The 6350-nt window shown below is 46.5% G+C and overlaps 1 protein-coding gene across 3 annotated transcripts in view; it reads left to right on the top strand.

Moving 5' to 3' along the window:
- The first annotated feature begins 5678 nt into the window (after nucleotides 1-5678).
- Nucleotides 5679-6350, top strand: part of AGL (amylo-alpha-1,6-glucosidase and 4-alpha-glucanotransferase) — a 75934-nt gene continuing 75262 nt past the window's right edge. The window contains exon 1 of one of the 3 annotated variants that reach the window (XM_019034662.4): nucleotides 5679-6146. The gene's annotated coding sequence lies outside the window, so the exon portion shown is untranslated. Of the gene's footprint in view, nucleotide 6350 lies in introns of all 3 variants that reach the window. The other 2 variants (XM_063696611.1, XM_055352872.2) reach the window with 2 other exon arrangements.

The raw sequence follows: 6350 nt of genomic DNA, 5'->3' as shown, positions 1-6350 counted from the left end.
TTGACTAATTTATTATATCAATGACTAGGAATTTTTAAAGGACTTTTCCTATGCAAACTCTAAGAGCTCAAGTTTTGTTTTGAATAGAAATACAACTATATTTACCACTATTTATGTACATCTCAATACATTTTCTAGTAAATATTTATTGTATACTGACTAATCCTCATTTCATTCTTAGGTTTTGCCTTTTCTCTGTTTTCTAATTTGGGCTGAAACAATTAGGCTCTGATTTTGCTCTCTGAATTCACTCTTATATCCCCTCTTCACAAAGTAAGAAACTTTCTGGAAACTTTGGCCTCTGCCATGCACTGGGAACCTCCTCTTCATCTGATTTGTCTGACTACCATCTTGAACCCAGCAAGGACAACTAGATGTGACCCCTTCTTTTTTTAAAAAAAACTATTATTAAAAGTCTATCCTGTGCTAAGTGCTAGAATAGATGCTTAAAATGCTTTCTTTTTTTCTTCTAATCTTCATGCCAAACTTGCAAGTGAGGTCTTATTCTCTCCATTTTATGGGTGAATCAATCGTGATTCAGAGTGATTAAAACGAATCCAAGGTTTGTTTGCCTCTAAAGTCTGTTTTCTATCTCATTTTAAGAAAATCTGTCTCTGATTTTCCATACCTCTGTATCATTACATTCAAGCCTTCCACTATTCCAACTTCAACTCTATTTCTTTTCCCTGCTTCCCTTTTGCTTCTCACTGACTGTATCTGGATATTTCAAAAGTACAGAATAAGTTGTTCAATTTAGAAGGGATTCTGAAAACACAAATCCAAATTTTACAAAGTAAAATTATGACATGATAATAATGGTGCACTATGAAATAAAGTGCACAGAAAATGCCAAAGAATATAAAAACCAGCTCTCCCTCTCCCTCCTCCACCTCCCCCTCCTCCTCTCCCTCTCTTTCCATGGTCTCCCTCTGATGCCGAGCCAAAGCTGGACTGTACTGCTGCCATCTCCGCTCACTGCAACCTCCCTGCCTGATTCTCCTGCCTCAGCCTGCCGAGTGCCTGCGATTGCAGGTGCGCGCCACCACGCCTGACTGGTTTTCGTATTTTTTTGGTGGAGACGGGGTTTCGCTGTGTTGGCCAGGCTGGTCTCCAGCTCCTAACCACGAGTGATCTGCCAGCCTCGGACTCCCGAGGTGCCGGGATTGCAGGTGGAGTCTCGTTCGCTCAGTGCTCAATGTTGCCCAGGCTGGAGTGCAGTGGCGTGATCTCGGCTCACTACAACCTCCATCTCCCACCCACCTGCCTTGGCCTCCCAAAGTGCCGAGATTGCAGCCGCTGCCCGGCCGCCATCCCATCTAGAAAGTGAGGAGCGTCTCTGCCCGGCCTCCCATCGTCTGAGAAGTGGGGAGCGCCTCTGCCCAGCCGCCCCATCTGGGATGTGAGGAGCGCCTCTGCCCGGCCACGACCCCGTCTGGGAGGTGAGGAGCGTCTCTGCCCGGCCACCCCGTCTGAGAAGTGAGGAGCCCCTCTGCCCGGCAGCCGCCCCATCTGAGAAGTGAGGAGCCCCTCCGCCCGGCAGCTGCCCCGTCTGGGAAGTGAGGAGCGTCTCCGCCCGGCCAGCCGCCCCATCCGGGAGGGAGGTGGGGGGCAGCCCCCGCCCGGCCAGCCGCCCCGTCCGGGAGGGAGGTGGGGGGCGCCTCCACCCAGCCACCGCCCTGTCCGGGAGGTGGGGGGCGCCTCTGCCCAGCCGCCCCTTCTGGGAAGTGAGGAGCCCCTCTGTCCAGCCGCCACCCCGTCTGGGAGATGTACCCCACAGCTCATTGAGAACGGGCCATGATGACGATGGCGGTTTTGTCGAATAGAAAAGGGCGAAATGTGGGGAAAAGATAGAGAAGTCAGATTGTTGCTGTGTCTGTGTAGAAAGAAGTAGACATAGGAGACTCCATTTTGTTCTGTACTAAGAAGAATTCTTCTGCCTTGGGATGCTGTTGATCTATGACCTTACGCCCAACCCGGTGCTCTCTGAAACATGTGCTGTGTCCACTTAGGGTTAAATGGATTAAGGGCGGTGCAAGATGTGCTTTGTTAACCAGATGCTTGAAGGCAGCATGCTCGTTAAGAGTCATCACCACTCCCTAATCTCAAGTACCCAGGGACACAAACACTGCAGAAGGCCGCAGGGTCCTCTGCCTAGGAAAACCAGAGACCTCTGTTCACTTGTTTATCTGCTGACCTTCCCTCCACTATTGTCCTATGACCCTGCCAAATCCCCCTCTGTGAGAAACACCCAAGAATGATCAATAAAAAAAAAAAAATAAAAAAAAAATAAAGTGTAGAATTTGAAAAAAAAAAAAGAACATAAAAACCAAATATAAGGCAGCCCCATCCATTTGAGATCCACAAGGTCACAGGAGTAGGACCTAATTATAAATAATAACCCAAATAACTCTTTTCCTTTCAGAAAGCATACACACATACACACAACCCTGGAGAAAGTCTTTTCCAACTACAGTCCTCCTCCCACTCCCCAAATGCATTAACTTCAATGTTTTAGAAAGCACTAGAGTCACTGCCAAATAGTTGAGGTTATCCATCAGATGTTCCCCAAGGCGAGCCTTCTCCTGACAACTACAGCATGAGATTATTGTGTATATATAGATCACTGTCATGCACAGGACAGGCACATGACAAATGTGCATTAAAATGAAGGCTGCACATGGCACCACTGTAGCCCTAGACTGCAAATTCATTGGCATTCCAAGAACTTTACAAATAGCACAATAATGTGACTTTTCTTTTTTAAAAAGGACACTATGTAGCTTGTAAAATTAATCTTAGAGGCACATCATATTAATCATGGTTCCATTACTTAACAGTCTTCATTTTCATTCAAAATATGAAATTTCCAAGATTAAGATGATTTGGATTTACAAATCTTGTAAAATTCAAGCATTTGTACGAGAATAAATCACTACTAAAGGAATTGATGTCATCAATCTCTTTTACTCCTTATATCTAATCGCAACACTGGGCATTAAAGTGAGAGTTTTACTGGAGGAAGGACAGCAAGAAAGGCTAATTTTGGAGCCCTGGAGAACAGTGATCAACAGGAGGGCAGTGTAATGAGATAGTCATAGGAGAGACTGAAAGTGGGAGGGGGCATGGAAGGGGAGAACTTGAAGACAAACATAAATGTGATCTGTTTTCACAACATGGTCAGGGCCTCACTCTGTTAACATTTGTATGTACGCTAGTACTTAGTCTCTATCAGGCACAGTTCTAAGCCCTCATTTACTTAACAATAGATACTACTTTCATCCCCATTTTACAGTTGCAAAAACCAAGGCCCAAAGAGGTTGAGTACCATCCAAAGCTTCACAGCTAGTTAGTGGCAGAGCTGGGATTCAACACCAGGCACCACTTCATAATCATGAATTATCATTTTACACAGCATGCAATCTAGAACAATCACTTTCAGTCTTGTTTTTAACCATAATCTTTCCAGTAAGAATACATGACTCAGTACACCAAAACATAAGTAACAGAAATAGAAGTTTTGTGAAATAATACTTTTACCAAATGTAATGCATTTGGTAGTCCCAGCTACTGGGAATGGATGAGGAAGGCTGAGGGAGGAGGTTGAGGCTGCGGTGAGCCATGATTGCACCACTGCACTTCAGCCTGGGTGACAATGAGACCCTGTCTCAAAAAGTAAAATAAAATAAAATAAAATAAAGTAACTTTTTCTATTGGTTATATGTTGAAATGACGCCTTGGATATATTGAGTTAAGTAAATTATATTGCTAAAATTAATATTACCTTTTTCAAAACTTTCTTTTCTTTTCTTTTCTTTTTTTGAGACAGTCTCGCTCTGTCACCCAGGCTGAAGTGCAGTGACATGATCTGGGTTCACTGCAACTTCCACCTCCCAGGTTGAAGCGATTCTCCTGCCTCAGCCTCCACAGTAGTTGGGACTACAGGCATGTGCCACCATGCCTGGCTAATTTTTGTATTGAAAAACGTTTTTTTAATGTGGCTACTTGAAAATTTTAAATGACCTATGTGGCACTTAATATTTCTATTGGACAGTGCTTTCTACTCATTCAGGCCAAAAACCTTGGAGTCATCCTTGACTCCTTTCTCCACCAATCCTGTAGGTTCTATCTTCAAAATAGTCCAGAATTCAGCAACTACACCACCTGCTATACCACCTCCCCTCCATCACCCCCAACCCCCCGACACACAGAAAACACACACAAGTCACTTTCTCTTGCTTGGATAACTAAAATAGCTTTCTAACTGGTCTCCTTGCTTCCTTCCTTGCTACACTCTACAGTTTATTCAACTATTTCCCATAAAGTTGCGGAGCGATCCTTTTAAAAGGTCAATCAGATTATGTCACTCCTCTGTTCAAAATCTCCATGGCTTTTTTTCCAAAGTTTAAAAGCCCAAGTCCTTGCAATGGCCTACAAAGCCTTAAAAGATCTGGTCACCCGTCTGTGCTCCTGATCCCTTCTCCTGCCCCATCTGTCTGTCCTAATCCCTTACCACTCTCTTCTTCACTCAGCTATGGTGACCTTCTTCGGTTCACTAAGTATGCTCCTGCCTCATGGCCTTTGTACTTCCTATACCTCTACATGTAACCCTGTACCTTAGACTTCTTCTTTCTCGCAGTTTGGCATCACTTTACTGAACGTTATATTTAGAAATGCAAACCTCTCTCTGCTTACTCTTCCACACTTCCCCCTTCCTATTATATATAGGATATAACATATCCTTCTTATTATATAGGATATATTATATCCTGTATAATTTATTTAATTTATCTGTCTCCCACCAATAAAATGTAGGAGTTCCTTGAGGGCAGTGACTGTTTTATTGCTGCATTCCCAGCACCTTATGTGCCTGGCAAATAGTAGGGGCCAGAAAATGAGCTGTGGGTTCCCAAAGTCAGTTACGGACCATTTGCAACTAGCCATTCTCAGAAATCTACAGAAACAAACAAATACTTCAGTATGGGTTTTTTTTTTTTAACTTATATCCTCTTTGGACCTACAGTCATTCCACAATAAAGAATGCAAGAATCTTCTCCACACGCCACAAGTCTTAGTTAACCAAATCTTCTGTCCATTTTCTCATGACCATTAGGAGCCCTCCAAAAGCCCTGGACGATGGGTTTTCCTTTACCCTCAAGCATTAAATCTCCTTAAGCATCTGCAAAAAGTTCTGAGTTACTGGCCTAACATAAGTGCAGCTTCATCTCAGACGATCTCCAGGTCTATCTAGTGTACATTAGGTACACCCGGACACCGTTAAGTATCAGTGATGTTTGCACTCTCGATGGTTTGCAGACTGGCCACACCTTACCTACTGGGTCTGCATTCAGGAACATGTGTCCTGTCTGTTAGCACTAGAAATGATGGACACGTGTTGGATGGAATGTCAAGGCTGTAGCCAGGCCCCTTATTCTAGACACTTAGAAATCAAGACTCTGAGAACTTAGGCCAAGTAAAAATTATCAAAACAAAGAAACAAAACACGTGGTAGCACAAAAGACACCAGAAGCCAGGTCGTTTGCCCCTCACCATTCAGCCCTTCCCAGCAAAAGATCCTACTGTGCAGCTCAACCTAGCTCGCACCCGGTACCGCGGGATTTTAATGTGCAACTGTGAGCTCGCAGGCTGTTAAAGGAAGGCCGCGCCTTGGCCGCTGCACCTTCCCCATGGCAAGGAGAAAGCGCCGCTCCCGGCCTCGGCCGCAGCAGGCACCAGGTCCCCCGGCCCGGAGCCGACTGAAACGGTGCGCTGCCCACGCTCTCGCGAGACTAGAGGTCGGGGCGGGCGGGTCGAGCTTCCCGGAAGTGGGCCAGTGGTACGGTCCGCTCCCACCTGGAGCGAGTGCGCGCACGGCCAGGTGGGGTCCCGGGTGCGCCCAGGAATCCGCGCCAGGCGGAGTCGCTGAGACTCTGCCTGCTCCTCACCCAGCTGCCTGGCGCTACCCCGGTCGCCCGCCGCCCCTCCCTTTGCCCTTCACGGCGCCCGGCCCTCCTTGGGCTGCGGCTTCTGTGCGCGGCTGGGCAGCCAGCCTTTCCCCTTCTGTTTCTCCCCGTCCCCTCGCCACGACCGTAGCACCAGAGTCGCGGGTCCTGCAGTGCCCCAGAAGCCGCACGTATAACTCGCTCGGCGTAAGTGCTAGGAATGCCGCTGGCCTCGCGGGGAAACGCATTCTTTCTATCTATAGCTCGCTCTGTACATCTTCTGCCTACGGCAGCTATTCCAGAGGCAACAACTGCTTCCCTCTGTTCTCATCTCCCCATTGGTGGCTGGCGACCCGAATTTGGGAATGGGGAGATCGCCCACCTGTTATCTTTGAGCAGACTAATCTCTTG

This window comes from Gorilla gorilla, chromosome 1 (assembly GCF_029281585.2).
Source record: "Gorilla gorilla gorilla isolate KB3781 chromosome 1, NHGRI_mGorGor1-v2.1_pri, whole genome shotgun sequence".
Classification (NCBI taxonomy): domain Eukaryota; kingdom Metazoa; phylum Chordata; class Mammalia; order Primates; family Hominidae; genus Gorilla; species Gorilla gorilla.
Note: the sequence above shows the minus strand (reverse complement) of the source record. Positions and strands in the feature narration are given on the sequence as shown.